General features: G+C 36.2%; 1 non-coding gene across 1 annotated transcript; it reads right to left on the bottom strand.

Annotated features, from left to right (window-relative positions):
- Positions 1-14,613: 14,613 nt before the first annotated feature.
- On the bottom strand, positions 14,614-14,721 carry LOC141624688 (small nucleolar RNA R71). The gene has a single exon (XR_012534494.1). It is a non-coding gene; the product is annotated as a small nucleolar RNA R71 (small nucleolar RNA).
- Positions 14,722-15,416: the final 695 nt, after the last annotated feature.

Below are 15,416 nucleotides of genomic sequence, written 5' to 3'. Positions count from 1 at the left end.
GCTAATTTGGGGCTAACAAATAGGTTGGATGGATATGTTGGATGGGAATGTTGAGCGAATATGGTGGATGAATATGTGGTATGATGGATGAATTGGTGGAAAAAGATGAATAATCGTTGCATGATAATATGATTTATGATTAAGCATGTTGTATGATGGAAGTGATTTTATAATGTTGTTGTGTTAGTAACATGTGCATAGGGGACCTGATGTTAAATATTTGAGATTTTGTTTACGTAAAGTTATAGAATAAAAACATGCGGGTAATACATGATTGGTAAGTTGAATACTATGTGATCATGATCGATATTACTGTTTGGCTTTTGTAGATAGTTACATGTGATTAGGAATACTCGTTTAATGAGTATTGAGTTATTTTTGTTTACTTTGTTGTTGTTTAAGTCGTTTGGAATAAAGAATCAAGTAGTTATGTTGTCCGATTACATCGAAGTTGTCTTTAAACTGTTATCACTTGAGATGCATAATTTATATTGATGTGATTCCACTTGGAGGTGATAGCTTGTTCTTTTACGATATTAAAGATAGGTCACACACCCAAAATGACCAAGAAACGAGTGAGATATGACCATTTTACGAAAATTGGACAGTGCTGAGAATTGCGTAGGGTACTCGATCGAGTGGCCCTTACTCGATCGAGTGCACCTCTTGTTACTCGATCGAGTAAACCTTACTCGATCGAGTAGCCCTGGTAATTTCTTATACGTGCTTCTGACCTTCACGTACTCGATCGAGTAGGCTGTACTCGATCTAGTGACCCCTGTTTTGGGTCATATGCTTATCTTTTGACTTCGTCGCATATCATGTTTAATTCAAAGGTGTTCTTTTGCTTCTTTATGCATTTTTTTACGTATGTGTTGGTCCTGATGCGTAAGTTACCCAATCATATGATGTAATGAGTAACACCTTGTGATGGGTATGAGTTTGGTGGGGAGGACATGAGTTATATGTGGTTGTGATGGATAGAGAAAAAAAAGGAAAGGGAGATTGATGAGGTTATCAAGGCAGGGAGCATGTTTTGTGAGATGTGGTGAGTGATATAGTTACGTGTTGAGTAATGCAAGAGTAAGTGAATATGGGTAAGGGGGTAATGTAAGTTTATGGAACGCGAGAATATAAATATTGAAATGAGGAATGCGAATGGTGGTAACTTGAGATGTTTAAGGATTATGACGGGAGATAGTTATAACCACGTTGGTTAAGAATATATGTAATGGAAAGGTCGTTGTAGATAGATGGAAAAGAATGGTGTATATAGAGTTTAGATTTAGTATGCAGCGATATGGATTCGTAGATCAAGATTTAGTTTGGGAATTTGGACTATCAAGAGGTGAGCCTAGTGTGTAATTTCCTTGCGCAATTAACGGTATGAAATGAGTTTTGGGTTTCTAGAGGCATAGAAAAAAAAAGTGAGTTGAACGGTAAACGTTGATTTTGTGGATTAATTAGTGGCAAGTGTGAGTGAGTAGAATGATGAGAGAGGACCCATGGTGAGAAAGAGTGAAAGGTGAAGGAAATGTAGATCTTTATACATACTAACATACTCATATATGTTAAATTAATTTGTCATAAAATTAAAGGTGGAACTTATGCATGCAAACTAATAAAAGAAATGAGAAAGAAACATTATTTTTACAATGGGTATTTCGGTTTTATGGGCACAAAAGAAATCTCCTTTTCTTTTGTTCTTGAGCTTTCCTTTAATGGAAGAAACAAGATCCAAGTATAGGATCTCTCCTTAGGAATAATACCCAAAGCTAACTCTTAATAAAATTAATATTATATGAACTAGTACAATATTAATTTTGAAGAAAAATTGAACCAAAAAATGTTTGGTTTTTGGCTCCTAAAACCGGGTAGGAGAAGAGGAGAGGAAGAAGAATTATTTTGTCTCTCTAAAAATAATTATATGAAGTGAATGAATAATAATCATCTTACACCCATTCATATGGTGAATGATAAAATAAAATAAGCAAAAGAACCCTTGTTCTTACCAAGGGAAAACCGGGTAGGGTGGAGGGGAATGGCCAATGCATGGTCTTTGTGCTCTTACACAAAAGACACTAGGTATGCATGCCTAAAATTAGAGTAATAATAATGAATTCCACTACTCTTAATTAACACAATACAATTTGTTACTCACACCCATATTTCGGTCCATTTGAAGATAAAATGGAATCCATTTTATTTTTGTCAAATGTAAATATGTCACATGTCATATGTAACATAAATTTGTTATGTATTTTTAACATATTAAAAATCAACGTATTAATAAAAATACGTCATATACAAAATTGATTTAGTAATTCATAATTACTTGTGCCAAAATATTTTACCAATTTATAAATCATATTTATAATAATTCATTCAAATCCAATTGTTTCTTTAAACAATAATTTCATCCGAGTAATGATACAATTCGATTACTCAGACCGTATCTCATTTAATCACATTTCAATTTGATACGTAAATTTTACTTCCAAAATCGTCCGTCAATTTTTCAAGTAATTTAATTAACTCGTAACATTATACGATTAATTAAATGATCAATTAAGAGTGTTGCCCTATAGGTATGACCTAGGGGGTCAACTGATCACCACCGTCACACGACAAAGAATGTCAAACTCTAGTCACCAATCATTACCGATATATGTTGACCGATTGACAAGTAAAAATACTTCCCAATTGTATTCTTTAAAATGAGATTTAATAATGATATTTAAATCATATGATCGCACTATTGTTGAGGACACATTTCCCAACAATCTCCCACTTGTCCTCGACAAGTGTGCGTCACCAATTCTCTTGTCCTATTACTATCTCCCACTCAATGCAAGGTGTCTTTCAGGTCGTACTTGCAAGTGATCATATCGAGAGTGGTTTCCTCGATCTGGAGAATAACTGATTGACCGGACTTATCTATCATAGATACTTTCCGAGCGTGGCCACGCATTTCCAGTTTATTACTCCTCGAGTGGCCCTGAGATATTGTTATAACCCTGACTAGGGGTGGACAATTCCTATCGCACTCATTCCCTTCGACTAGCCACAGCCATCATAACCCAAAATATGCCCATTTGACCCCATTTACGAAGGTCGTAGTAACACAAATCAAACTTACTCTGAAACTGTGCCATCTTAGGTGAATAGTCTTTAGTCAAAAGAATCGACTCATTTGAATACTATAGTAGCTCTCGCCACGACCAGGCTATATAAATTTGGCAGAACTCTATAAGCGGTCATAAGGCCCGACAAAATGTTCCTAACAGTCTGCCTATGTGATCGACTAGTCATCTCACATGACTCTATGGCACTTGAACTTGCCATCAATCGTCTCACACTCTAGTAACTTCGAGACGTCACCTCATACAAGTGACTATGGGCAAATACTATGTTAATCCGTGTTCACTTTAACAGGGTTCAATTGTCTCTACAACCCGTTTGGATGTAACAATGTATAAATTAAAGATAAAAGACAAATGTGATTATGAATATGAACAAAAACAACACTTTTATTTCATTTCAAAATCTAACAAAAACTTGGTACACGTTTAAGTCCCATGGACGTAACATGTCCATCATGCTTAGCCTGCGATAAAGGCTTGGTGAGCGGATCGGCTATGTTGTCATCCGTCCCAACCTTACAAATCGCAATTTCCTTTCTTTCAATGAAATCTCTTATTACATGATATTTTCTAAGTACATGTCTAGATCTATTACTAGACTTCGGCTCCTTAGCTTGGAAGATCGTCCCACTATTATCACAATAGAGAGTGATGGGATCATTGGCGGTAGGTACTACTTTTAGACCTTCCGTGAATTACCTGATCCAAACACTTCCTTAGCGACTTCGATGCTTTGCAATGTACTCGGCCTCCGTTGTAGAATCCGCGATTCTGACTTCCTTGAAGCTTCTCCACTACGGCACCACCATTGAGCATAAACACGAAACCAGCTTGTGATTTCAAGTCATCTCTATCTGTTTGAAAACTTGAGTCCGTGTATCCATTAACATGCAACTCAGTGTCTCCTCCAAACACAAGGATAGAATCCTTAGTTCTTCTCAAGTACTTAAGGATGTTCTTGACAACAATCCAGTGACTCTCACCTGGATTTCCTTGATATCTACTCGTCATGCTCAAGGCATACGAGACATCCGGACGTGTGCATATCATGGCATACATGATTGATCCAACAATGGAAGCATAAGGGATCAACTTCATGCGTTCAACATCATGGAGTTCGGAGGGACATTGAGTCTTGCTCAATATCGTCCCGGTTACCATAGGTACCAAACCCCTTTTGGATTTGTCCATGCTGAATCGTCGAAGAATCTTATCAACATAAGACTCTTGACTTAGTGCCAATATCCTCTTGGATCTATCTCTATAGATTCGGATACCTAATATGCGTTGTGCCTCTCCTAAATCCTTCATTTGGAAGTGGTTACCTAACCACTTCTTAACCAAAGACAACATTGGAATATCATTTCCAATGAGTAGTATGTCATCGACATACAAGATTAGGAACACAACATTGCTCCCACTGAATTTCATGTATAAACATGGTTCCTCAACACTTCGAGTGAAACCATTTTCCTTTATAACATGATTGAATCGATGATTCCAACTTCTAGATGCTTGCTTAAGACCATAAATGGATCTCTTAAGTTTGCACACTTTGTTAGGATTTTTAGAATCAACAAAACCTTCGGGTTGTATCATGTACACCTCCTCTTCTAAATGCCCATTTAGAAAAGCGGTTTTGACATCCATTTGCCATATTTCATAATCATGAAATGCGGCGATCGCTAACAAAATCCGTATGGATCTTAGCATGGCTACGGGGGCGAAGGTCTCATCATAATGGAGACCTTGGACATGGGTAAATCCTTTTGCCACTAGCCTAGCTTTGTAGACATCGTCATGTCCTTCTATGCCATTCTTGACTTTGAATATCCATTTGCATTGGAGGGGTCTTGCCCCTTTAGGCAAATCTACCAAGTCCCAAACTTGGTTTTCATGCATAGAATCCATTACGGACTTCATGGCTTCAAGCCATAAGGAGGAATTTGGACTAGAGATTGCGGCCTTGTAGGTGGCGGGCTCGTCACTTTTCATAAGCAACACATCGAGTGTTCCATCTTCCTCGATAAGTCCCACATATCGATCGGGATGGCGAATTACTCAGCCCGTCCTTCTTAGTGGAGAAGGTACAACCGCGTTAGACGACGAAGGAACATCTTCTTGCGTCTCTTCCTCGGTTTGTGGCTCTTGAACTTCGTCAAGTTCAAAATTTCTCCCACTCTGTCTCTTAAAAATGAATTGACTTTCTAAGAAGACAGCCTCGCTAGACACAAACACTTTGTTTTCTTGAGGTTTGTAGAAGTAGTATCCTCGACAATTCGAGGGGTAACCTACAAAGGTGCATTTTTCGAATCTTGGGGCAAGCTTATTGTCGGCTTTAGTATTGACGTAAGCATCACATCCCCAAATTCTCATATAGGATATATTGGGAACCTTTCCTGTCCACATCTCATATGGAGTCTTTTCGGTGGATTTAGTGGGACTATTGTTCAAAGATCTAATTGCGGTTTGAATCGCAAATCCCCAAAACGAGTTCGGTAACTCGGTTTGACTCATCATAGATCGAACCATATCAAGTAGGGTTCGATTCCTCCTTTCGGCAACACCATTGAGTTGTGGTGTTCCGGGTGGAGAAAGTTGTGATATAATACCACAACCTTTCAAGTGTGAATCGAATTCAAGGCTAAGGTATTCACCACCACGATCGGAACGTAGTGCTTTTACCTTTTTGTTCAATTGGTTCTCTACTTTTTTTTTTAAATTCCTTGAATTTCTCAAACGCTTCACTCTTATGTTTCATTAAATAGACATACCCATGTCTACTTAAGTCGTCGGTGAAGGTTATAAAGTAGTCATAATTACCACGAGCGGTGATACTCATTGGTCCACACACATCGGTGTGTATGAGTCCCAATAGTTCACTAGCTCGTGTCCCTTTACCACTAAAAGGATTACGAGTCATTTTGCCAAGTAGGCAATATTCGCATGTACCAAATGATTGATAATCAAATGGTGTAATCACATTAGTTGAAATTAATCTTTTGATGCGATTCTCGTTTATGTGACCTAATCGACAATGCCAAATGAACGCTTCACTTGGGTCACTTGTTTTGAGTTTCTTTGATTGAATGTTATAAATATCATTAGTCGGATTTGAGGTCTCTAAAATGTAAATGCCATTGATAGAGGAAGCTTGGCCTATAACCAAGTCGTTCCTAGAAATAGTACAACGATTGTTCTTAATGACAAAACAAAAACCGTCCATGTCTAGCATGGCGATTGAAATAATGTTTTTAGAGAGTGTAGGCACATAAAAACAATTATGCAAATACAACTCAAATCCATTAGGCAAAGCTAAAACATAAGTTCCCTTGGATTCGGCCGCTACCCGAGCTCCATTTCCAAGGCGTAGATCCACATCTCCCTTGCTAAGCCTCTCCACATCTCTTAAACCCTGTAAATGATTACAAAGGTGAGAACCACAACCGGTATCTAGTACACATGTCGTAGTGGAAGTATAATTTATATCAATAACATAAATTTCTTTAGGAATTGTACCTTTTGGAGTAATGAGTCCTTCCCTTATATTTCGCAAATACACGGGACAATTCCTAAGCCAATGTCCCATGCCATAGCAATAATGGCACTCATCATTAACTTGCTTGAAGTTTTTGATTTTCTTTCCTTTCTTCTTGAACCTCTTGCCCTTTGAAGCAAGAACTTGATTGCTAGAGCTCCCACTAGCTTTGGCATCTTTATCTTCCAGAGACAAAGACCCTATAGATCGCATGAGGTAGTCTTCCTGAGACGGACTCACACGAGGTCTAGTAGAAGTGGGTGGTTTAGAAGAGGTGATGAAGTTAAGGTTTCCATCCGAACCTATCCCGAAATGAAGTTCTCTAGTAGTATCGAAATTATTGTTGGAGCATACGTCGTCAAGAACATTGTGATATGACTCAATAGTTATCGGTGCGGTAGCATTTGTTGGATTCATTGTAAAGAACTACAAATATGGAGGAAAAGGAAATATTAACATTTGTCTTTTTAAATCATACTTGCAAATTAACAAGATATGAACATTTATATAGTGACCTCTACCCAACTATAATAAATGATTCCAAGACCCAAATTCATATCGACTTAAGCACGGTATGGCCGATGAAACCCTTATCAATATAACTCGGTGGATTAACGTTTTAATCGATTCTACTTTTAGAACTCTTGGTCGATAAAATTACTCTAATATTTATCTATAGCCCGGAACACATGCAACTACGGTCGCGAATACTTCCGTTGAGCTCAATCCAAATTTCGAATAAATGTGTCCATGATCCAAGTCCACATCAACTTGGGCACGGTATGGCCGATGAAACCCTCATTAACATGAACTCGGTGGATTAACACTCATCACCCACTTCCCCTACGTAACAAGGTTTGTACCCCGGTAGGGCCGAGTGCACTCCCTCGCGAAATAGGTTTTCATGGTTTCTACTATTTGGTAAGGCTATGTCTCAATTGTTTGTTTTAGCGAGAGGTCATGTCAATTTATTATCTATCACGTTTTAAGTGAACTAAAGCGGTGAACTACGATAATTCTAATTGACACGGTCGATAAACCCGATAAAATAAGGATGCATGTTTTAGTTATGGCGATTTAGCGATGCATGTGACATAAAATAAAATGCAAGCATAAAAATAAATAAATCCTAGTATGGCCTTTCCTAAGATAGAAAAACAATTTAACTATTACATATTCGGAAACCAACTCCATTGGTCCCTTGAACTTCGGTTGTGGCACGCATCTCGAGGTAACACCGTCTTTATGTAACGCCATTCTTGAAGAAATCCGTCTTTGGGAACTCCGGAATGAATAAAATTACATAATAAATTACATAATTTCCTATTATACATTTGTAACTAAAATAAAAATTAATCTATTAAATTACAAAACGGTGATACGAAATCACAATAAAAATTACAACCGAATCGATATTCCCATACATTTCGGGAAATACCAATTAAAATCTAAGGCCATACTAAGTAAAATTACATAATTCAAAATTACATAAATTAAAATTATGACAATCATAAAGAAAAATGCAGCATTATAATATGTATGAACATGCTCAATTTTATGCTAAATCGCCTTTAATTAGCCAATATCATAGATTACTCGGTTTTTACGGATTTGCGTGATTTCAACATTTTTATAATCACAAAAATACATAAACTCATATTTATGCATAAGTTAATTACCCTAACCTCTTAGGACTCAAAATTTAGTCTTCACTAATAATTTGACCATAATTAACCCATATTTATAAAATTGTTCATAAATGGACCAAAAATTACAAAAATAAGCTATAAACTTCAAATAAATCACAAAATTTCAAATAAATTTGAAATTTGAAATTTAAATTCATGAACATTCTGGAAAAATACCATGACACTCATAATGGTCAAAATCTTAGGTTAAAAATTTCGAAATATTTCCGGAAAAACAATGTTGCGGTTTATCGATTTTTAATAAAATAATCATAAAAAACATGGAAAAAATTATATTCACTAACTTTTCAATTTTAGATCTGAAAAAGATAATAAAATGCAACATTAGACGTTTTTCCTAAGTCATAGATTATGTTTTATTAATTTTTCACTAATAATGTCACTATTTATGCTATTTTTCTTCAAAAATCCATAAATCATGCAAAAAGACTTCTTTATAGCCAATTATTTTACACACATCTTGTAAAATTGCATGTGACAACATATTAATTTTCTATGACCAGATTCGAAATTTAACTCATATTAACCTATTTTTCACCTAAATCCGAATTTAATAATGAAAAAATCCATTTTTCGAGCATAACAAGTCCAAAAATTATGAAAATTTACAGGTTATCTCAAAATAATATATATGACAACATATCCAAAAATCAATGGAAAATTCGAAGTATAGCTAATTTTAGACCAAAAATGATATTTTTACTCATAAAATCATATTTAAATGCCATTATTGTAAATTATGAACAAAAAAAATCCGTAAAATTAACCAAAATATCCTAAAACATTTTAGGACCAGAAATATTAACATGCATGATTTAATTTCGTGATATATCATAATAACACAAATTTTACAAGTTTTATATGTTATTCTTATAACTCGGAAAAACTTTTAACCGATTTGCATGCAAACAACCTTGGCTCTTGATACCGATTGAAGGAAATGTAGATCTTTATACATACTAACATACTCATATATGTTAAATTAATTTGTCATAAAATTAAAGGTGGAACTTATGCATGCAAACTAATAAAAGAAATGAGAAAGAAACATTATTCTTACAATGGGTATTTCGGTTTTATGGGCACAAAAGAAATCTCCTTTTCTTTTGTTCTTGAGCTTTCCTTTAATGGAAGAAACAAGATCCAAGTATAGGATCTCTCCTTAGGAATAATACCCAAAGCTAACTCTTAATAAAATTAATATTATATGAACTAGTACAATATTAATTTTGAAGAAAAATTGAACCAAAAAATGTTTGGTTTTTGGCTCCTAAAACCGGGTAGGAGAAGAGGAGAGGAAGGAGAATTATTTTGTCTCTCTAAAAATAATTATATGAAGTGAATGAATAATAATCATCTTACACCCATTCATATGGTGAATGATAAAATAAAATAAGACAAAGAACCCTTGTTCTTACCAAGGGAAAACCGGGTAGGGTGGAGGGGAATGGCCAATGCATGGTCTTTGTGCTCTTACACAAAAGACACTAGGTATGCATGCCTAAAATTAGAGTAATAATAATGAATTCCACTAATCTTAATTAACACAATACAATTTGTTACTCACACCCATATTTCGGTCCATTTGAAGATAAAATGGAATCCATTTTATTTTTGTCAAATGTAAATATGTCACATGTCATATGTAACATAAATTTGTTATGTATTTTTAACATATTAAAAATCAACGTATTAATAAAAATACGTCATATACAAAATTGATTTAGTAATTCATAATTACTTGTGCCAAAATATTTTACCAATTTATAAATCATATTTATAATAATTCATTCAATTCCAATTGTTTCTTTAAACAATAATTTCATCCGAGTAATGATACAATTCGATTACTCAGACCGTATCTCATTTAATTACATTTCAATTTGATACGTAAATTTTACTTCCAAAATCGTCCGTCAATTTTTCAAGTAATTTAATTAACTCGTAACATTATACGATTAATTAAATGATCAATTAAGAGTGTTGCCCTATAGGTATGACCTAGGGGGTCAACGATCACCACCGTCACACGACAAGAATAATGTCAAACTCTAGTCGGCCAATCATTACCGATATATGTTGACCGATTGTGATAAAAAAATACTTCCCAATTGTATTCTTTAAAATGAGATTTAATAATGATATTTAAATCATATGATCGCACTATTGTTGAGGACACATTTCCGAACAAAAGGTACCGATATGAAGTAATGGAATTTGAGTTTTGGACCAACGAAAAAGTAACCGTATTACCAGAGAGTTAGGTACAAGGAGTAAGGAGATGAACTAAAAATTTGTATTGTTGAGTGTAAAGGGAAGAGAAGGATGAAAGTAAGCTGAGAAAACGTCGACCAGAGTTAAGGAACATGAAAGTAAGGAATCATGGAGATGTGTGATAGTATCATGAGAGGGCGTGAGTTAATGGTTATATAGGACTTTCAGGACAACATGTTAGCCATGAGCTTCAAGGAATTAAGAGGAGTAAAAGTTGGTAGAGTATTTGCACAATATGAGATTTTGGTGGTGAGTTAGGTGGCGATACAATTAAAGACAGAATTGGGATGAATGTTCAGGTAAATTTTGTTGATGGGTTTGATGTTCGTCATTTAGGGTGCTAACCGAAGATGGGAAAGAAACCGTGGTATTTTGAGGTGAGTGAAAGAGATTGTTATACGAACAGTGGTGGTGTTGTGGTGTTGTCACTAGTGGTTAAGGGTGATGATTAATAGGAAAGGTAGCCATTTTAAAGAGGTTGATTTTGTAGAGGCCGGATTGGTAAGTATGGTTATGATGGGGTATACGATGTGATTATAGGAGGCAGTTGCTAGTACTTGGGTATTAATGATATGGTTACATTTGGCAGGAGGTACTAGTTGTGCGAATGGGAGAATGTGTTATGAAGGGCATGCGAGTTAAGCTCAGGTGAGAGATAACCTTTATCTAGTGGTAACTTACGTAACCAGGATTGACTAGTTGGATATGATTACGGGTCTATGATGTGTATAAATGTTTGTGTGAGGTTCTGACCTCACGAGGAGTGGTATGGTGTGATAGTTATAAAGTTGTTATCTGAATGTTCTGTAATACATGTTGGGTACGGTAACCTAATGGAATGATATTCAAAAAGTAATAATTTGAGTAATCTGGCATGGCTAGTTATACTTGTATGTGTATTCATGATATATGTTTATTCCGTGAAAAGGTATGGATGATATTCATGGGGTTGTTATCTGTTTATTCCATGTAATATGTTGCGTTGTGATCTAGTAAAGCGGTTTTGAGTAGTTTTCTTGTCCGGAAAGTTATACTGAGTCAGTGTTTATGGGAATTGTGTAAGTTGCGATGACTATCGATGTGGCTATTGTGCCTCGGGTGGTGATCCGGGCACGGTACTTCGTGTTGTGATGCGGGTATTTTCGCGCTGCGGTGCGGCTGTTGGTGGCGGTGTTGCGATGCCATCATCGGTTGTGGTGGAGTAGGAGGGATGATTACGATACGAGTTTTCGAAAGTACATACCGGTTATACATAGATTGTTGTTTTGTGTACTGTTGTTTCCTGCGAGTTTCGGTTCGGAAAGATAGACGGTTGTTTTGTTTTTTTGATGTGTCTTACCAGTTTCAGCTTGTGAGTGAGGGTAGAGTGTGATATGGAAGAGAGTTGTGTATGTTTCCGTTGTTGTCATGGTATAGTGATATCCTATTGATGGGACACAGTTGCGAGAGGTTGTTAGAGTACTTGTGATCTTCTTTTAGAGGAGGCTTTGGTTGACATAGTAATGTGATGTGATCAATATTTGAGCATATTTAGTCCCTGAATTAGCCTCGTTCCTATGCTTTTCAAGTGCATATTTAGGTCATTTACTATCTTTAGTCCTTTGTTTTGCATATTCTTTGAGGTTTTGTTTCCTTGGTAGGAGAGGAGTGCAAACCTTGCATTTTCATGGCAAAATAGAGCTAAATTGATCGAATCTAATGACCAAGCATCAAAGAGAAGACAAGACTAGAAGGCTTTTGTACATAATATAGTAGATGGGCAATGATGAAGAAGATTCTTGCATCCCCGACAAAATCCCGGAGGATTATTGGAAGAAGAAAAGAAGAAAAGGAAGCTGAGCCAAGATCCGAGCGTCTCAACCATCGGGACGCCCGTCCAGCAGCTCCCCAGGACGCTCGTCCTTACCACCAGACCGCCCATCCTAAAGCTCCCCAATCCGCCCGTCCCGACCCTTGGACGCTCGGATTGTACTCCAGAGGGACACGTCCTCTTCTTTCTTCATTTGAGATGCGCATATTTTTGGAAGACTAGCTAAAAGAAGACCCGCATCTTTTCTTGAGAGGAGCGATTCCTCAAGGACTTAATCGTCATTTAAGCCCTTAGTAACCCTAATTTGTGCACCTAATCCCCACTATAAATACCCCATTAGTCTAATTAGATTATCATGTTCTTCTTATCAATCTTTAGTGTAGTTTATATTATTCTAATCTCTCTTTAATCTTGTAATCAACTTCTAATCAAGTATTAATACAAATCTCATTTCCTTAATTTCTCTATTTTTCATCTTTTATTTTGGGTAATTGAAGATTATTTGGGTTTATTGGGAGATTGAAAACTTTCCATCAATCATCAAGTACTTCTATTATTCTTTGCATTATTATTTTGGAATCATCATTAGGTATAATTCTCTTAATCCCTTTTTAATTATTATTAATAATCTTCATTTATTCATCATGTTTTGCTTTGTTAATATGATTGACAACCTTGTTAACATGTTAAACTTGATAATGAGTGAGTAGTTTCCTTAACTAGAGTTAATGGGTAATTAGGGGAAACAAACATTGGGGATGATTCATGCTTAATTTAATATCTTTTCATAATTTATTTGCTTGCTTGTTGTGATCTCAACTTATGCACATGTTATGTTTGATGAAATGCGAGCCTATGAATCCTTGCATTTTTTATCCATCACTTACCTTTTCAATGAGACTTGTAAGACATAAACCAACTCGAGTCTCATTAGACCTTGCATATAGTTGAGTAGGGAGGATTAAGTCGACTTGTAGGTGTTGTACAATCTAATCGATTCGGTTCCGGGACCCAAACCTTCCTAGGATTGTAAGATATAAACCAACTCGATCTTATCACAACAATAATTGCTTGCTTATAATTTGAGAATATGTTTGTATGATCAATTCCCATGAATCCCCTATGAACCCATGACACCCTAGTGCTTTTAATCAATTGTTTACATCTCATTTTAGTCATCTTGCTTGTTTACTTTAATTGTTATTTAGTTTAGTAATCTTCTCATCTCAACCAAAATTGTGACACCCCTAAACACCACTACTTGCAATCGAAAATCCTACATCAATACCCGTCCCTTGGGATCCGACCTTTACTTGCCTCTTTACTAGTAGTAGAGTTGTTTGTGAAGTTATAAATATTGTTTTGTTCTAGGTGCTCCTAATGACAAGTAACCGAAATCTAAGCTCAAAGCGGACTCGACCAAAAATGGCGCCGTTGCCGGGGACGGTGTTTACTTGATTTGATTTTCTTTGATTGTTATTTGTTGTGTCTTTCTTTGCCTTGGGATGTAAAACTCCTCAAGGTTTGTTCTAATTGTTTTCGAGTTGTTTGATATTTTGCATGTCTAGAAGATCACATGGTAACTTGTTACCCATTGATCACGAAATTGAAAGGACTTTTACAACAAATAGAAGACTTGCTAGAAATACTTTGAGAGGTATTGGTGAGGTTGCAGATATTCAACCAAACACTATTGAGTTCATCAACCCTTTTGCTAGAGAAGGTGAGGAGAACCCAACACAAAATCAATCACACAATCAACCCACAATGCCTAAGTTTTCATCACATTCCGTACTAACCGAGGAGAACCTACCCAATGGAACTCCCACACCACAACACTTAACCGGAAATTTCATTGCAAAATCCGCATTTATCCAATTAGTCGAAAGAAGCCAATTTGGGGGGATTCCTAGTGAAGACCCTCATTCCCACATGGAAACTTTTTGTGACTATTGTGATGCGATTTCACAAACCGTAGTGACTCAAGACCAAATTCGATGGGTCTTATTTCCTTTTTCTCTAATTGGCACCGCGAAACAATGGTTGAAAAGCCTTGATAAGCCTACTCTTGGAATTGACTCTTGGAAGAAGTTGGCTATAGCTTTCTACAAAAAATTCCACCCTTCGAAAAAGACTAACATGCTAAGAGCTCAAATTACGGGTTTTAAGCAAAGGGACGAAGAATATTTGTATGAAGCTTGGGAGCGATTTAAAGGAATTTGTCGCTCATGTCCTCATCATGGACATAGCGAGTGGTTCTTGGTACAAAAATTTTGGAATGGTCTTTATGAAGACTCAAGAAACATTCTCAACATGGGATCAAATGGTATGTTCACTAAAGTTGACGATAATCAAACTTGGAACAAGATTGAGGAAATGGCGGTCCATAATTCAGAATATAGTAGACCTCGCAAGGCTACTAGAGGAGGAAAGCATGAAGTGGGCTCTATTACTCAATTGGGTGCTCAACTTAGTGCTCATATTGATACTATCAACTTGAAGTTTGAGAAGGCAATGGCTAAGCTTGAAGAAGCCTCAAAATCACCAAAGCATCATGTTAATGCCATGGTGGCATCTTCATCAATCCCATGTGGGATATGTGAGAATTGTGGAACTTTGGGACATGACCAAAGTGAATGTAGGGGAACGAATGAGCAAGTGAATGCTTTTCAAGCATACAAAAGTGGTACCCCTTATTCCAACTATTACAATGAGAACACCAAATTCCACCCAAATCTCTCATACAAAAGCCAAAATGTTCAAAACCCTCAACCAACATACACCCCACCTCCCATGAGAAACCAAAATCAAAGACCCTTTTTCAACCAAAACCAAGGTTATCAAAATCAAACTCCATACAATGAACAAAATGACCAAGGTTTTGATGTTCAAAAAGCGGTCCTCCAAATGCAAAAGAATCAACAAGAATTTTTCACTCATAT

Source organism: Silene latifolia, chromosome X, assembly GCF_048544455.1.
Source record: "Silene latifolia isolate original U9 population chromosome X, ASM4854445v1, whole genome shotgun sequence".
NCBI classification, from domain to species: domain Eukaryota; kingdom Viridiplantae; phylum Streptophyta; class Magnoliopsida; order Caryophyllales; family Caryophyllaceae; genus Silene; species Silene latifolia.
Note: the sequence above shows the minus strand (reverse complement) of the source record. Positions and strands in the feature narration are given on the sequence as shown.